Source organism: Antrostomus carolinensis, unplaced genomic scaffold, assembly GCF_000700745.2.
Source record: "Antrostomus carolinensis isolate BGI_N321 unplaced genomic scaffold, ASM70074v2 scaffold2270, whole genome shotgun sequence".
NCBI lineage: Eukaryota > Metazoa > Chordata > Aves > Caprimulgiformes > Caprimulgidae > Antrostomus > Antrostomus carolinensis.
This window is the reverse complement of record NW_010288972.1, coordinates 122,691-141,644: the sequence shown is the minus strand read 5'-3', so window position 1 is coordinate 141,644 and position 18,954 is coordinate 122,691. Positions and strand designations below refer to the sequence as shown.

The 18,954-nt window shown below is 39.9% G+C and overlaps 1 protein-coding gene across 1 annotated transcript in view; it reads right to left on the bottom strand.

Annotated features, from left to right (window-relative positions):
• Nucleotides 1-18,954, bottom strand: part of MEGF11 (multiple EGF like domains 11) — a gene marked incomplete at its 5' end in the record, with an annotated part of 189,125 nt that overhangs the window by 60,460 nt on the left and 109,711 nt on the right. The window lies entirely within an intron of this gene.

The following is an 18,954-nucleotide window of genomic DNA, read 5'->3' as shown; positions in this document are numbered from 1 at the left end:
GTGGGGAAGTTACAAAAACAAACCTCCTAGAACAGATGTTAGATCATTAAGCAAAACATCACTTACGGAACACTAATCACAAAATATACAGTCTGAAACTGCACAACGATTGCTCTGCATTTCTTGGAAAATATATTCTAAGAAGAGGGTTGTTAAAAAGCTAAAGGATCTCGTACGTGCTCATCTTCTACAGACTAGCAGAGAGGAAAACTACATGGCAGGTGCATTAGACCTTTTTGATGCATAGCTGGTACCTGCATTTGTTTGCAATTAATTTGCATGAGATTGTGACTGTAGGAAGAACACCGAACAAGGAGTGATGCATGTGTCAGAGAGGAGGCACACAGAGCAGAACACAGGGACACACTGTCCCTGTCCTATTTCTGCTTTAGGTGGGGGGTAAGTGAGGGAAGGGAGAATAAACACTTATATGTTACAGAAATACAGCATATTTCAAGAATAAATTATGCTTGCCTGTATGCAATGATTAGTTTGTGTGGCTGAAAGGAGGGACACAGCTCTTAATAATGTTGTTTATCTATCGGATGCAACAAGGGAGTTAAAATGTGAGCATGACCCCTTTAAACCTACTCACTAAGTCTCATCATCTGGTCAACATATATTAGCATATAGAAAGTATTTTTGCTCCTTTGTTTTCTATATGTACTCCTGACTTTCACATTACAAAGTAGCTCTTAAACTTTACACTTTAATAATTTAGTTCCGTGTCAGAGAAAGCTATCCTACTCCAAAGTTAAATAGTAACTACACTGCACAGTGTGACCTATAGCATACCTCAGGGGAAAAGATATTGGTCAAAATGTATTTTTGCAGGTGAGAGGCTTCACTGTTTGGTAGGAGGATCCATTTATCAGGAGATAAATGCACAAAATGTCAGCTTCCCTGTGCCATGGCAAGTACCTCCAGGAGCCTGTATATCACAGCATCAGACACTGAGACAGTAAAAGGAAATACGAACAGATTTCTGAGCACCATAAACCCCATATGCTTGCTGTTGCAGTTCTGCCTAGCACCAGTATGACTCATCCCATTTTATACTAAAAACCTGGGATTAGAGGGAAGTAAAAGAAACGGTTAAAATACGTGGCGTTTCAGAAGTAAATCCTCCAAGTCTCTGATTTTTGCGTGGAAGCGGTGTTTGTAAAAGATGCTATCTTTGACCTTGGTGGAGTAAAACAAGTTCCCCTGAAAAGGCCGGGCAGTAAAAGGTGCTGTCTCGACAGCCAGAAAATCCAAAGCCCGCTGCCCCTCATTACCCTGCCAGCACGCCTACAGACCGAGCGACAGGAACCCGGGACGGCAGAGGGGCATTCAGTCTCCACGCCTAATCAATCCTCCGCCTTTCTCCTGTGTGTGACAATTAGACAGCCAATTAGTGCCACTTAGAGAGCCGTATCTTGCGTGAATGAAGCTCTCAACTCATTTCATGTACAACACAGAACTGCTGGTAGGGCTAATAATTTCTATGACAACTGACCTTATCCGGATTTGAACTAGTGATCTAGAAGCAAGAGAAAATTCTTTTGAAAAGGAACGTAGAACATAGTGATGTGGGGCTAAAATATCCCCTTGGGAATGAGATTAACCAAAACAGCATCTGGGTCACGGGTGGAAGCAGAGAATGGATTTCCAGCTCCTCAGCTGACTGCCTGTGACCAGGGATCAGCTTGTGGGATGTGTGAAGTTCTCCCTGGCCCTGTGCACAATAGACTGGTGCGGATTCACCGGATTTGGGTGCCAGAGCCCTGGGACAGGCTGCCCAGAGAGGGTGTGGAGTCTCCATCTCTGGAGATGTTCAAACCCACCTGGATGCTTTCCTGTGCAACCTGGTGTGGGGAACCTGCTTTGGCAGGGGGTCAGGGGCGTTGGACTGGATGATCTCCTGAGATCCCTTCCAGCCCCACCATTCTGTGATTCTGTGACTTCTGTAGACTCGCTCTGTGTGGAAGGCAGTCAGCCACACACACTTTGGGTATCCCAAAGAAAAGGTGCTGTCTACAAGCTAAACGTCAGGCTGTTTCGTCTTTATTCAGCACGCCTTTGAGTTTTGGCATTTACTTTGATATACTGCACTTTATGGACTAACAGAGGTAGGTCATCCTGGCTGCCCACCTTCTATGTGCTGACTTTGCAAACAAAACTTAACTGAAAAAAATAACTGGCTTAATGAGATTTCTATCCCTGGGTTTGACAAGAGAGACCTTCAGAGTTCTCTGAGTGACAACTGCCAAACACACTTAACTTCTTAATTACATAAGAGGAAAATGCACTTGAACTATAGCACTGGCTCTAAGATTTTATTAATTATAAATGCACACCTCGTTATTAACATTTTGAACTTGATTTGGGAGAATGACCTATGAAATGAAATGCATTCAGGTACTGTTAAAGATATGTAAATTCCACCTCCCTCTCACCACCTGCCCAAGTGAATAATGCCGCGGTGTATGTCTATCCAGTTGTTAATGAGTTATATATTCTATTAAATTGATTTCAAACGTTGTGCATTGAATCTTCACTCTTGCAATATGGTACTTTATATTTCTATCCTATTTAGTAAAATTAATCAACAGCTGTGCTCCTTATGTTGATTATTCTTTTTTCTATTAAGATTGGGAGGTTAATGAGAGTAGTGAAATGCCTGGATGTGCTATACATGATAGGAAGGAGTAACTAATTCAATCAAACATATACCCCTGAAAATGTTAAAGCTATATTAAGAAATCAAGCTATAAATAACTTGGTATTTTGCATCTCTATTTTCCAAGTCAGAATGATCCATATGGACATCACAAACTTTCAAAACTGGTTCATTTTCTTAATAATTTTTACTTAGAAGGTCCAGTTTATCAAAATACACCCCTGAAATCTATCCAAGGTATTATTTCCTAATTTCAAGGGTCAAATATGACTCTAACACAATCAATTGAAAAACTCTCTTTACTGGATGTGGCATCAGGAACAGCTACAGTAAATGTTCTGCTCCATGTAAATCCAATAAATGTTCTGCTCCTTCCCGGGCCCCAGTCTGTGAGCTGGCACCTCAGTGCAACCAAGGAGAGGGTCCCACATCTCCACACAGCTGCTCAGGAGCTAACACGGGTGAACTTTTTTTGTTTGAAATCCAAATCTGCTGGGAGTATCCCAACACAGCAAAGATACCACTTGCGGTCTGTGATCCCTGGAACCCTAAAAAGTCAGTTTGAAATCAAAATGAATGGTGGTAGTAATGTAACTAACCCCACCTATATGACCTTCCATACCTTTGAGTACTTCAGAAGTACTAACTAATTGTTGCTGAAACTAAATGACAGACCTTTCTAGCACCACGAGAGGTTTGGACATACAGTTTTTGTTATTGCTAATTCTCCCCTATGTATTGAGGGTTAGGTCCAAGGATCCAAACTCCATTAATAACTCAGGCTGCCAGCTCACATCCATCAGCATCAAATATTAATAGACTCACGAGGGCCAGAGCATACATCTTTCCAGATGGCAGTCAATAATATGTCTTGTTTCTGTTCAGGGAGAGAGGAAGATTTTCTTCCACAAAAATTATTATTGTACAATATTAGTAGAGCTTTAAGACACACTGCTGCCTTAGGTCGTAGCTGTGTTAACAAGCTCTGGACACTTCGGAAAGTGTTTTCCCTGGATTAATGTTGCCCTAACAGATTAGATTTTTTTGTTGCTGTTAACTGCTGCAAACAATGACCAACCGCCTTTAAAATTCTTTTCCAGTGTTCAATACAAAGATTTGTATATTTCTGTACATTTTGGATCAGGCCTTTGAATCCCTGAAATGCATTTTCAAAGGAAAAACATGGTATCCCAGACCATGAGGGGAGTTAATAATCCAGCAATGGTCCACACCACCCATCAAATTCTGCACCCATACCTGTTCTGTCTCAAAGTTTGCCTATTTAAGGATATGAAATTAAGAATTTCAGAAGTAGCTACCATCTATGGGAATAAGTTTGCCTTGGAGGGCTAAAGCCTGCTTCCACTGCAGTCAGTGGCAAAACAGAAAATCAATTTTTCAAGGCTTTTGCAATGCAGAAGACTAACAGGGCTGTTATTGAACTTGGTCTCAAGTTTGCATGATAACGACCTATGCGACAGGTTTGTTCAAGTGTTCTTAAGGTTTAATCTGTCAAGGTGCTGACCATCCTCAACTCCTGTGCAGATTATTAGGGGGGACTGACAACACTGAAAGGCAACATTTTTAAATTTCTGGTAATGGGAGATTTTTAACACGATCTCTGATTTCCTCCCTCTCCCCCTCCTCGCCTGTTTTTGTGCCAGATGAATTAGAGGTGCAACACCTGGCACCAGCAACAGGGAAGCTGGATGCTCAGTTCTCAGAGCTCACAGTACAGGTGTTAAATAGAAAGAAGGGCACAGTGCAGTGCCATGTGTATGTAATGACAAACAGATCAGAAAGACAAAATGCAGGTGATGTTTGTACCTGATGTCTGTGTGTCCTGATAAGCTGATTGGTATGGATTTGGTACATAAAGGTATATATTTATACGCACACACGTTACACTGCACATCAGTGTGCGGGTACACAGTGTCTGTGCACTGATGCAGATCACAGATACAGTTCTGTATATTTACTTATTTAATTGTGACATTTACAATTAACCCAAAGTGGTTCTTCACAAACATTCCCTCAAGGTAAACATATGGTATCCAGCAACACAAACTGTCAGAACAAACTAATTTCCCTAATGGTGTTCCAGTGGAAATTAACGTGCTCTTCAGAAGTGTATTAGCAGCAGTAGGAAACTGTACTTTTACCGGTCTTCTCCTCCACCCTAGACTCAAGCAATTTATTCATGACCTTACCACACAGCATCTTTAGTTTTCCAGACATAATGATGTCCTCTGGCAGAATTCCTTTCCCCTCTGGGTGTTATTAATTACTCCCTGCAGATGCCATTATTGGTGCTAATGATAAAATGCAGACAAAAGGTTGGGGAAGGATCTTGTGCCCTGAACAAGCCAAGCGTTCAGTTTGCAGGTAATCACTGTTACTAAGAACTGACAAATGTTCCTTTACCCACTTTGTACCATTATGTGATGTAGCTATGCTAGAGTTTGATGCACATCTAAAACAGCACAATGAAACCACTGATGACCTTATTCAGTCTCCTTTTCCCCCTGCCCTTTTTATGGGAGCAGATGGGGTAAGGTGGAAAGGATGGGAAAGAGCTTTGTGCTTAAAAAGTGACTTTTCAGCTCATGACTCATCTAAAGACACAACCATCAGTAGTCCTGAATGCTGAAGTCTTTCATTAAATCACAAAGCAATTCCAAGAGCCATCTGCAAAGCTCTCCCCAGGCTGCACCTCAGTCCTCTGAGCATACTGGAAAAAACCTGGATGTGCCATAAGGACGGAGCAGAGCTACCTTGGGGAGTGGGAAGAACCTACCGCTTTGCTTCCTATAATCTTACAAGGATTTACAAACATTTACAAATGGATGTCAGCATTTTATTTCACCTCTGAATTTGTGCTAATATGCTAATTCATACAGTAAATTTCACAGTAAATGCCAAGTTCAACATTAGTCATCCTGATAATAATTCTTAAATTTGGTGTTTGATCAAAAGTGTTCAGCAAAACATGCACACAAACAAAATGGAAACTTTGTTATAAAGAGATTAGTAAGTAAAATTATTATAAATAATGTTAATTTTAAGTACTTGCAGTACTTTATTAAATACGATTTAATTTATTTCACTGGTTATAGCCAAAGCCTTTGCTATGCAAAAGCAAAGCTGAGAGCGCTGACTGTGAGGGAAGTAAAAGTTACCACAAAGTAACTGTAGTTTGCTATTTTCCAAATTGTTTGTACAAAATCTATCTGAACTTTGTAAATCCTTGTTTTATAAACCTAAAGTATTTGCTGTGGCCTGCTACAGGCTGCTACTGGCCTAACATAGGTTCCTCCCCCAGTAAGGAGAAGCTGGGCCTGATTCTCATGTCGGGCCTGTTGGGCCCTTTCTCATTCCCCTGCCTGGGTTTTTCTGTTTCCCATCGCACAGCCTCACAACTGATCTGAGATTTATTAACAGTATATTTGTGTTATTTTTATTTCAAAAAAGGAGGTATTCAGACTATGGTCCCAGGGCTGTATGAGTTTTAGGGCAACAATTATCCATAAAACCAACGATGAAGTGGAGCAGTACTCTGTAAGAATGAATGCAGCAAATTCTGGCTTTGTGAGGTTTTTTTGCCTCCATAAAATCAAGTGAAAACAAATACAAATACAATTTTCATTAAAAAAATTGGATTTTGCATACTAAAACTCAGCAAACCTGAGCTGAATTTCTGTCAGTGAGCATTATAATCCCCCTCGCCACCAGGGAAGAGTTTTCTAGTTTGTGCTAAAAATACGCTCAGTATCAGTTAGTTATCTGCAATTAAAAAAATCCATCCCTACTGTTCAAGCTACCTAAATATGGGCATTAAAAAAAAAAAAAAGAAATAATTCAATAAAGAGAGCAGGCAAGAGATAGCACCCTCTCCCCAGCTTCCCATAAATCAGTATAGCACTGTTGCTGGCAAAAAAAAATCTATCCTAACTTTACAACACTTGAATCTCTGCCTGGTTTAGTATTTAGGCCTTAACTGCAGAGCACTTCAGTGTCAGCGAGGCAATGAATACAGCATCATATAATTAAATGTATTCACAAGGAAAGTAGTATGGAGAGTAAAAAAGATGATCATCAACCTCGGAACAGGATTTTTTTTACACAGTCAGCACTTTTCACCTAATAAAATATCACAAAACACATTTATCTAGGAGGGGCCTCTCTAAAAATAGGAGATTGGATTTAGACTGGGTAGAACAACTCCTACATCATTTCCTCAGGACATTTCATCTGGGGCGAAGGCACATCATACCTGAGAGGACAGCCTCTCCCACGGACAGTCTGCAAAGGAGCACAAGCAACAGAGCCAGGCAAAGTTCAAAACCACGATGGAGGTCAGCGTTTGGCTACCCCGGATGGGTGCGCAGAGCTCAGCCAGCCCCAGCAGTTGGCTACGTAAGGGCAAGATACAAAACCAAACTCCTAATTCTGTTCCCAGTGGAGCTGGGGAGATTGTTTATGGAGCAGATATTTCAGGTGGAGATGAAAACATCTATAATACACAGGTTTAGATTGAGTTAACGGGAAGATATATTATCAAGGCAGGTCAATCACATCTATATCAGGAGGGTTACTAATATACATCACGGGGCCAGCTGGATAACCAAGTCCTCTGTCTAGTTAAAGCAATTTAAATCTGGAATAGGGCCACTTCAGGTTTATTCAGGTGAGTAAACTCTCAGAATATTTTAAACTTCACTCTGGGGAAGCTTTATATAGAGACAAACATCTGTGGGGCTCATTGCTGTTACTATAATCATCTTTGATCAGCTGCTATTCTAAAATGCTCCAAAAAACATGGTTATATCACAATTAAATGTCCCAAAAGGTAAAATGGCCTGGGTATAACGTGCATTATTTCAAGTTAGTGGAAAGTATTTACATGTCTGAGAAGTATATAATTGGTACACGTGCTCTTCATGGTGTACTCAACAAGAGACTTGTGTCCAAAGTGTGGGACAGAAGCTAGCTAAGTATGTCAAAAGACAAAATAGCAGTCCTTCAATACTACTGGTAAAGACAATAAAAAAGCTGTTTTCTTCTGTTTTTTAAAAATAAGGCATCTGAATTGGAGTTATTACCATGTTAAAGGAAAGATTTTAACACTGTGCAGTTCCATCATTTTCCTTCCCAGATCTGGGCAGAGTGGATCAGTGGCTAACAGAAACCTAAGCCATTTGGAAATATGGAGAAGCACTTCAGTGCAGTGCAGTGTATTTTAGAGTGAGGATCAGAGCTGGCTATGACAATTCTGCACCACCTGTTTTATGGGAGTATCTTTGTCTGGAAATCAGAGGTGGTTTCTTCTCTGTCCTGGGTAACATAGTCCTTGTAGAACAATTGTGGCCTCCTGACTTTTTTGCAATAATAAATTTGGGCTCTGGCTGACAAGTCTGAACAGTTCTGCAAAAACGACATTAGCAGAAACAGGCAATAAAAGGTATCATTTATACTTTCAGCCTCTGTGACATCTTCTGGCAAGAAGATCCACAGTTTAATTATAAATACAAAGGAGAAAAAATATCTTTATTTGTTTGCTTCAAATCCACTGCCTGATTTTTAATTGGGAAACTTCTTATACTGTGATAAACAGCAAGGACACTTTCCTTCTTCCCTTCCCCCATGGTTTAAGAGACCTCTCACATATCTCACTCTGTGACCCCTTTTCTAAGCAAAATCATCCTACTTTCTTATTCTCATTTTATGGGAGCCATTTCACAATTTAATTACGCATTCTGTGAAAAGCACTATCTTTGTCTTTAAACCTGCTGTGCAATCATTTAATTGGTTGCCCTTTGTTCCTGTGTTATTAGAAATAGTAAATAACCATTCCTTGTCCACGTTCTATGCACCATCCACAGTTCCACAGATCTCTATCATATCCCCCCTCAGCCATCTGTTTTCTGAGCTGAGTTCTAGCTTATCGAGTCACTCTTTGTATAGAAGCTATTCCATATAAAAATGATCTTTGTCACCATTTGCTACTTCCATTATATCCTTTGTAAGCAGGAATCAGCCAAACTGTATGCAGTAATTTCAGATTTAGATAGACTATGGATTTATACAATAACACAAAAATGGTTTTTCCATCCTGTTTTGTTCTCTTCCTGATCATTGTAACGATTCTATCTGGTGCGCTGGGTTCATTTTGTTTTTGACTGGTGCTGAGCACTCCTTTGAGTTTTTCAGAAACCTACCCACTGTCTGATCTCTTTACCTGAATGGTAGGAATTAAATTAGAACTCCTCTTTTCTGTATTTACTTAACGTTATTTTCCCATTGTCTATCACTCTGCATTTTTGAACACTGAATTTCAACCTACCCAGTCATTCAGTAACATGAAACCTTTCCTCAAATTCTTTACTAGCTTTATATTTGACAATCTCAAGAGTTTTACATGACTTGCAAACTTCCTTTTTATAATTCTTCTACAGCTGTACTATACATTTAAGGATTATATCCAAGCACAGTCTCAAATCTGAACTTCCCTACCACACACAGTCTGCACTCACCAGTGTGGTTACTGGTTGAATCCTGCATCTTCCTGTAGCAGAAGCTGCCAAACAAGTTCATACCCTGGTGCATGTGAACTCTTGTTCACACAGACTGGATGGATTGAGTCCAGGAGGAGTTACATGTGCTGTACACAGCTGGTATCCTCAGCTGGTCTCTTGCTAAGAGCACTGAAGCCACAGAAGCAGCAATGTGGATGGAAAATATACAGGTATGGGGCTGATGATGCTAACACCTGCGGTTGACCTTGGTTCTGAGTTGCATGAGCATATGTGAAAGGATCAAAGCAAAAGAAAAAAAAAAGAGCATCTAAAAAAGAAAAGCTATTTTATGAGATCTAATGAATAACCTTCAATGTCAACTTTAAGCGAATGGGGTTGGCGATGTACCTTGTGAAAAGCTGGTAAATAACCTGGTGATTATACACAGGCAGATAAACAGATATCCACTTCTAACTTTCACAGATTTTCCTAAAACCAAAAACCTAAAGCAAGAGAGTCCAAGATGTGCTAAAATTTTGGTTGCTCTTTGGTATAAGAAAACACACCAGCATTTTCCATTTATACATGTCTGATTGTAAAGGATAAAGTCTTTTCCTTGGATAGTATAGTTAGACAGAAAATAAAATGAAAAACTAGGCTCTGACTTAAATCCTATACTTAGGTGGTTTTAATGAAGTCAGTTTGCAGTTTGATCTACCTGGAGAGTCAGCTACTAACACTTTTATGCATAGATCCACAGATAGTGTGGATAAAGACATATACATTTAGAAGCTTAATAGATGGAAAGAGACACTGTTATTGGCAGGCAGTTTATTCCTCTGCAAAATTCAGATCAAATAACTCAGTCTGAACAGAATATTGAGCTCCACTGATTCTGAATGAGGCTACAGGAAGGGAAATGCAATTTGACATAGCCACATTGCCAATTAAGGGTAAAATACAGGAAATATGTCAACTAGCAACAAAGGCAGAGGTATTCAGGCTTTCTATATGAAGTTGGTTCCTTTGGACCCACTTACAAAAACTTTGGACTAAGTCAGGTAAATAAAACTGCAGCAGAGCCCAGAAGTAAAAGTAAATATAAGAGAAAAGATGAGGATACCTGGGATTTGCTCACAGTTCTTACCAAATTATAGACAATAGGTGTGACTGAATAAGTTCTCATTAGTAGAGGCAGTCATTGAGACAAACTCCACTCTTGTCTATCTGGGACAATCCTACTGAAGCTAGCAGTTGCGTTCAGGTAAACTTGGGCTGACAAAGTCGAATTTGAGCTGTCACAGACAATTTCTGGAGCTTGTACATTGATAAGAAAGTGAGCAAATAGAAATAGTAGTCCATAAAAGGGTCTGAAAAATTCTATTGAATTCAAAGAAAGGGACACAGCTTCCACTACTGAGGGAGACCCACTGTGTCTTGTGCATCCAGTGACCTTGTTAAACGCTCCGGTACAATAGATCAGCTGCTCAAAAGCATACAACAAATGCCCTGAAGTGAGAGAAGACCCTTTATTATGGCTCATACAGCCAGGTGCTGACACGGACACTGTCAGGGTTTAGGAAAACACAGGCTCCTAAACGCTGTGACTGCCAGAGCTCCAGTAGAAATGTCTAATTGGTCAATAGGAGCTCCAGGGGGAGAACACCAACAGGCCTAATAGGTAGCAAGCACCTGGTTCATTGATACAAAAATCAATAGGGAAGCGGCTTAGTCTGAAAGCCTGGGAATACACGGGTGGCCTCCTCATAATGATCTTCCCCGTTAGGATCTGAATGCAGGATATCTCCTCCTGTAGCACAGCAGAGCCAGAAGAATCCTTTTGTGAGTCATTATTGAAATAATGGTGTGAGCCCGCATGCAGTTTCTTTGCATGGAGGTGACGTTCATCGTTTCCTAGTCTACATGCACCATCTCAGAAGTGGATCACCTTTTCAGAAAGGCACCTGCCATTTAAGAAAGATATGGTACAATCTGGGGGGATGCAATGCTTATGAAGGGTGCTGTTCTGAAAGCTCTCAGTACCTGTGCTGTTCATCCCCAGAAAAAGTCCTACAGGGCTTTTGAAATGGATCACACAGCCACACCACCAAGCTTGACCTGAAGCAATGGTTTGTGAAGGTAAAATGGTAAAACAGCTCAGTCTGCCAGCAAATTTGCCGGTGACTGCTGATAGAAATGGGGTTTGTGATGTACATACTGATCCACAGGGAGCTGGACTGAGACCAAAGTCATTTCATGCAGACCACTGCACAGCCAAGAGAAGATAATTTTCAATCTGTACTGACCTGGCCTGGATCAGACCTAGTAGCCTAGGGATGCAAAACTTTACAGTCTGTTATTAGTCCCAGTGGCCTCCAAAAAATAAAAGTACAGTCATTTTGCACACATAAATATGTAACTTCTGTATGCAGAGAGAAGTGGGTAAGAAAATTCAGAGGTCATTCATAAAAGAGATATCAAGACACAATTCAGAGGTATTTTTCCTCTGGTCTATGAATATGCAAAAATCCTGATAGGTACAAATGATTCCTGACCAGCTTTATTTATGTGAGGAACTGAACAAAACATGGGGCATGAGATGTTTTGATTTATGTTAATAAACTCAGATCTACCCACATACAGCCCAGATGATAGAAGAAACTTCTGTACAACTAGAACTGATCTTTCATTTCAAGAACAATTTTCCAGCTCACTCTTAATTAGGTTGTATGGAACAGAGTGTTTTTTGTCATCTGCTTCTTGTTCCACATCCGCTTGTGAAGTAATTTGTAAGCTTAGAAAAAATTATCAGATGAGTTTTCAGACTTATCTCCATCTAGAAGATACCACGAAAATGCAAGTTTGAAGGACAACGCATTCCTCAGAGACCTGAACCAGGAAAGAGGGATCTAGGATGTAGCCACAGTTAGTGTAGAGGACCTGACTGTGTTATTGGGACTGACTGTCTCACAATTAATAGCATTTTCATTTTTATCCATTTTCAAGCACAACATGAACATAATTTTAAACTTTTCCCGTCATGGTTTCCCAGGGCACAGTTACATCCTCTTTTTTTTAAAGTTACTTTAGTTGAATTTCCCATAACCCTGTCTTTCACTTTACCCCTAGACCTAAAACTCACATCGATATCTGTTATCAAAGAGATTGCATTTTCTTCTTGCTGACTTTGCAAAAAACGATCTTCTCAAAACTGTTCAGAACGCTTCGAAACTGCCAGGTCTTTTTGCTGCTTCTTCAGCTGCATCCCACTACTCTCTTTGCATCCAAGCAGGGACTTTCCTCCTTGCACTGCTGCTTGGATCACCAGTGATAGTCCCCCTGGGTTGGTTTTGCTTTTCCGTTTTCTATGTCTCTTTACTTCAAGGGTAGCTGAGGAATTAGTCATGGCAACAAAGGGGTATTCCCAAACATCTTAAAATTAAGTCCACTAAGAAATTCTGAATAGAGTGGAAACAATGGAAAAACCAATAAACAGGGAAGAGTTTAAAGGCTGGGAGCATGGGAATCAATTTCTTCCACATCATGACTTAATATTCAGTCTTTGTTCAGGAAAAATCCTCTCCTTTTTAGGGAATGTGAAGCATGGTACTTTTAACCTGGTTATGTCAAGAGGGGATTATTTGAATTTGAGGTCCATGAGCCCATCTGAGCGTCCTTTGCTAGTTAAAGTGCTATAGGAGACAAAGAGACAGGATTACAGCAGTGGAGTAGGAAGGGGCAGGGCACTAAGGATAGAGATCTGTGGAAAACAAGGCTCTTGTAGCTCTGCTACTTATAGGACAACTTGTTTTACTTTTACTACTAATTAGTAATTCACTCACTGCCAGCTACAACCTACAGCCCAACCCACCTGCACAGTATGGATGCCTTTTTGCCTACCCATTGCCGCTACTGCTGGCCATTCACAATGGTTTTGGACATTGGATTAGGAATACAAAGTGAAAAGAAAAGGGAAACCAGTGAGAAGAAAATGCATCTTCCTTATGCATCTAGGTAATTCATGAAATGAGACTGGGCAAACTATTTCTGCTGCCTGTAATACTCCAGTTAATTGGACAACTGCTGTGCCAGAAAACCTTTTCCCCACCTACAGCAAGTAAAATTTATACTGGTGGTTGGTAACAAGAACATCTTGATAAAATGGTTGAATTTATTTTATACCTATAAATGAAAAGAGCTCTTAACAAAGGGGGGTAACTGATATGCTCAGTAAATCAAGGATAAAAGGACACAGGCTCTATTGAAGATTTTTTCCCCTCGCCTTTTCTTTTTAAACCTTTTGATGAGGTGCCCTGTTGCTCTGAGATGAGCTTCCACTGAAGTACTTTTGGAATTATCTCAAAGAGAAACGGATCAGTTAAATGAGTTAAAGCCCTTAAAACAGATCCACTATCTCCAAACTTAGGTTCATTTTTTATATTAAGAATTTAGTGAAATTTATAAAATAACTTTATTACTGAACCAGGGGCTTATAAGACAAAGAAGTCTCATTCATTTTTTCCCCCTTCCTTCTGAACTGGTGGAAGGATGATACATTTAGAATAAAGATGAAAGCAAGTATGTATAAGAGAGGGAATATTCTGATAAATTTGTATTTATCAACCTTGAGAGTTTAGAAAACACCTACAGGCAATGATTCTTCAAGTTCCTCCAGACCTACCTGGGATTTCAGTCCTTCAGGGAAAATTCAATTGAAGATAAGATAAGGTGCTCCTTTCTATTTACTTTTTTTTTCCCTTTTAGACAACAGAGAGAATTTTCAAGGTGTAGGACAGGAGAGCAGGCTGCATTTTTTTATTTTTTTATTTTTTTTACATAGAGGGAAAGATTGTTATTTCTTTCCTGCATGTTTTCTTCAGGGAACAAGAGATACTGTATGTGCCAGAAGGAAGCCAGTCATGGCTGGAATACTCAACAGACTGGACCTCTATAGATACACAAAATTATGGTCCTCCTCATTTCTATGGAAGGGTGAATTGGTCATTTTACTCATGAAGTAGGCAGAGAGCAGAGTAAGACTGGCCTGAGACTGTGAGTGTGGGTGTTTGCACTGACTGAGAGATTATCCATTGCAAAGTTTGTTACACATTTGCTGTGCATTTGAACAGGTTTATGGCACTATAACAGGCATTTACTTTTACTAAGTGTTCAAACTATTGCTTATTGTGTGTTACAGGGGATGACTTTTACTCTGATGTGTAGGCATGTGCATGTAAACCTTGGAAGCAATTTGTAGCCCTGCGGTAGAGAAAGCATTATGTTGAGAAACTCTGGTATACTAGACAAAATTATGGATTTGTAGACCCAGATTAAGCCTGTGTTTCAGGCCTGAAGTACACGGATTCCCACTGAGCTCAGCCAGAGATATATATATACATAACAATTATATACGGATATATTCGAAAAGCATTATTTTATTATGTTTTTCAAATGCAATTTTGATGCAACATCAACAGAAGATGCAAATGCCTTGGAAAGTCTTAGGGAAGCCAAGTGACATTCTAAAAGCTGAAAAATCTTCTAGCAAGCGGTCATCACTCCTATAGTTCCCATATTTTCCTGTACTGTGATTGGCTTGTATGGGACCAACCAATATAGTCAAGGAATAGAAAAATGTCAAAATAAATTCTTTCATTTTGGTGATGAAGTGCTAGCTTTGCTTGCCAGCATGCAGGGTTCAATAAAAGCAGACAGGTCTTCAAAAAATTGCAGCATAAATAGATGAACTCTTTAAAGTAATATAAGTTCTGTCATCTAGATGTGAAATATAGACCTAAGTGCCCGCTGAAGTAAAAGCTGACCGCACATCCCAGACATAAGTGTTAAAGTTTTCTCAGAGTGTCTTGGGCTGAGAAATGTTTTAACTACATATCTCTTTGCCACAATAGACAGAATGAAAGCATTTGAAGTTAAATCCATTTTTCAAAAGAAGAAAACAAAGCATCCATAAAGAAACAAAGGCATATCACAGGGTGAGGTCTCTAGATAGCTACTGTTTTCAAGAAAGTTGCAATTAGCTGTGCAATGAAGAAGCTGAACTTAGTTGTATTTCAATAGTATTTATAATGATTTCAGTAGCTGGAAAGCTGATAGGTATGTGCAGGGGGTTGGTTTCAAGATTTCCTTGTGAGACAGAAGGTCAGGATTCCTGTGGTCTCCTGTCATATTTAATTCATATCCTCTGGTCTTTTTCACCACATTTATTGAATTACAGGAATAAAATTCAATGAACCAAAAACAAAAGAAGAGAAGACAGGGTAAATCCTGATTTCTTTTACATCCCTACTGCACAAGTGACTTCAGTGGGCTTGTAAGAGAGCATCTTAAAGCAGAATTTGGATGGAGGGAGAGGTACAAGTTAGCGTAACCCCTCTGACTGCCCCCGTAATTGCATCCAAGTAATTTATTGCAAGGAGCAACTATTTTCATGTGGGAGTAAGGATTCAATTTCTACCAGTCAAGAATCTCCCTGTATGCTTTTTAAGGCTAATCTTTGTCAGATTCCTTCTTGCCACAACTGAGATGGCAGTAGAATGGCTTTTCAAAACCGTTCTTCAGTCAAGCATCACTGGCAATTCATCACAGGAGTACTGAGAGGCAATCCTCAAATATGTTAAAAATACCAGTTTCAGGAAAGTGCCCTATTGGCATGCTTATGGTGATGATTCCTTGCAATCATCTTAATTAAATGGATATAACCCTTATGCTCCCTGAAAAAGTGAGATGCAAATAAGCACAGGGTTTCCAGCAGTGTGGACTGTACTGCTGGAGCGTGTGGGGAGCAGCTCTGGACATGCTTTGTGATTTTGGGGAATAAGATTTTGGTGTGTCTCCTCTGCTCCTTTTACACTATTTTTATTGACCTATATGCTGCCTCCAAGAACGAGGCTGTTTTGGATATAATTGTAGATCACTCAGATTTCTCAGCTACCTCTTCAGTCAAATCTACACACATTATCTGCGCTGTGGTGTAGACACCTATGCAGTTAAAACAGTGCAATCCACTAGTGTGAACACAGTTATATCAGAACCTCATACAAATAACCTGTACCAGCACCCAATAACATCTTTACACCAGTGTAATTTGTTTTTAGAGCTAGGTATGTGCAAATCTGGTTGTTGAGACTGACACAAAATATTCATCAGAAACAGTAGACATAAAATGTTTTTAAATTCTATCCAAAATGGCACACTCACCAAATATTTAGCTTTGGTATTTGAATTTTTGGAAATGTAACAGCTAATACATAATGTCCTATTTTTTATTTTAAAACTTGAATCTACTTAACTTCCAAAAATTAAGTGTTCTGCTCACGTACATGTCAACCTATGGGATGGCTGCTTTTCCACTTTATACATTTAATAAAGGTGACCAGATGCTTTGTGTTTTTAATGGCTTGTTCTGCATCCCAACAAAATGTCCCTGTTTTGGCTGTGATTGCAGATGATTCATTCTGAAATCCTGCCCAGCTGCCCTGACACAGCCGAGGCAGGGCACAGTTAAAAAACAAGCCATCTGTGCAAAAGAAGTGGGCTGGAGGAGTGCTTTGTCAGGGAAAGACTGTCACTTCTTGGTCATTATGTTTTCTAGGCATCCAGTAACCCAAAAGCCCAATGGGTCCAACCTGTCTGACTTTTCAATCATATTTTGCAGTCACATCCCATGTCCCATCATATTCTCCTCCTTCCCACCTTACTTACAAACCCTTCAGCCTGCTCTGCTATATAAGATCGCGTGTAGATCAAATGTTTCTGTAAAATGCAAGATGTTGATCACGCTTTCATTCTTTCCAAACACATGGCAAAATATCCTGACCCTGTAACTGCATCAGCCAAACCTCATGCTAGAAAAAGCAAAAGGGACTCATTGATGGCTTTTCTGAATAATTGGCTCTGCCCAGTCCTGTATTAGCATCACTCTCTTGCCAGCGTTGCCAAAACAGACATCCTGCATTCACCAACAGTCGAGCCACTCGCTTGCAGGCTGGTCAGACGCAAGGGTAGAATTCTACCCGCAGGCAAAGCCCCCCACTGCCTCGGTGAGAGGCAGGCATGTGTGTTTGAAGGCAAAGCCTGGTCTTGAGTGTGTCATGGAGATAAGCCACTTCAAACCTTGAGCGGGTTCTGGCCCCACAGCATCTTTCTCATGACCTGCAGGGCTGACACCTTCTCCCCGCCCAGACGACGGAGCGCACAGCAAGAGCGGCTCGGCAGGACACCGCCATTCCGGGATAGGAAGTAAAGGTTCCTGTCAAGTTTTCTTTACAGCCTATGTTCTCTAGCATTTGAAAGAACCATTGCAACTCAAGTCATCTGGCATGCATACGAATGACAAATATGCTTCAGAGGCAATAAATTAGCAATTTCAAGGCTTTACTTCCCCTCATGGACTAATTGCCAGAGATTATAGTATATTATGAGAGAGCAATGATACTAATGCCTAAATATGCTTCAGTGATTATAGAGCTATCCTCAATAACCAAGCTGTTTAAATGTCAATGCAAGAAAGCTCTTTATTATGAGATTAAATATTATTTTGAAGCTATGCAAGAGGAACTTCCCAGGCTTTGCTCCTGCAATAATACTGCCTTGGAGCAACATACATTGGACAAAATATGCTTTTTAAAAAATGGGTACAGTAAAAGGTCCCGAAATATTTTTGTGCTGCAAACTTGAACAGAGTTCCTGATAAGTAAGAGGATCTTGGTTTCTTTTTATTTTGCATTTGTTACTAACATGCTGCTTCCTTTATTTTTTCCTCTATATTAATATTTGTGTATCACCACTGTACAGAGAAGACAAATCCTTGTTTGCTGTTAGTGTGAGTGGGGAACCAAAACTCAAAGCCCTTTTCTTCTTCTTTTTTTTTTACATCTCTAGATACCACTGTCCTGCACAGATGCTTTTGACAATCCTGTCTCTCATGCCTAAATAAATCTATTTATACCTGGCATTGCAAGAACCCCTGGAAATTAGATGGAAGCTCCAACTTTCAGGTTCAGCTGTTGACATGAAGCAGAGAACAAAAATGTCTTTAAGTCATAACTCCACAGTTCTGGAGGTGACAGCTGGCGATCATAAGCTCAGGTGTGAATTTAAAAGGGGGAGGAGGCTAAAAAGCCTTTAGCATCTCACTGATCTCATATAGGACTCCAGCACTCTGTGATCTTGTCACACAGTTGTGCAGCCTTCCCCTACAGATGACAGCAGCATATGACCCTGCAGAATATGGAAACATTTTTCCAAGAAAACCCTAAACACTGCAGTGGGGGTTGATGATAGGACTCTGCTGTCCAGATCCAACGTGCCATTCCCCTACCATCGTTTCTAAAGCTACCCGGTACAATGTACACCATGTTTCATAAATGCAAATTAAAAAAACTACAACATGGTGAAAGATCACATCTCATGTTCCCTACTGTTTCAAGATATTTATTCATCTCATTTTGAAGTTGTAACTTAAAACAGCAGAGGGTAAAACTCATCTAGGAGGCTGCACATTTTAGTTGTCTGCTAAATGTCAGTGGAAGCTCTAAACATATGGGGAATGTCTTCAAATCTGAAGCTTGATCTCTAGTAAACCTAGTAATTATAGCTAATAATTACTATAACAGTATAGAAAACATATAGATAGGCCTGTGGGGACAGATTAAGTAAAATTAAGGACACAAATTACAGAACGACCACTGTTAATGAAGATGGTGGAATACTCTCTTGAAATTATTTTTTTTATTTAGGAAGTATTGTTCCTTAAAT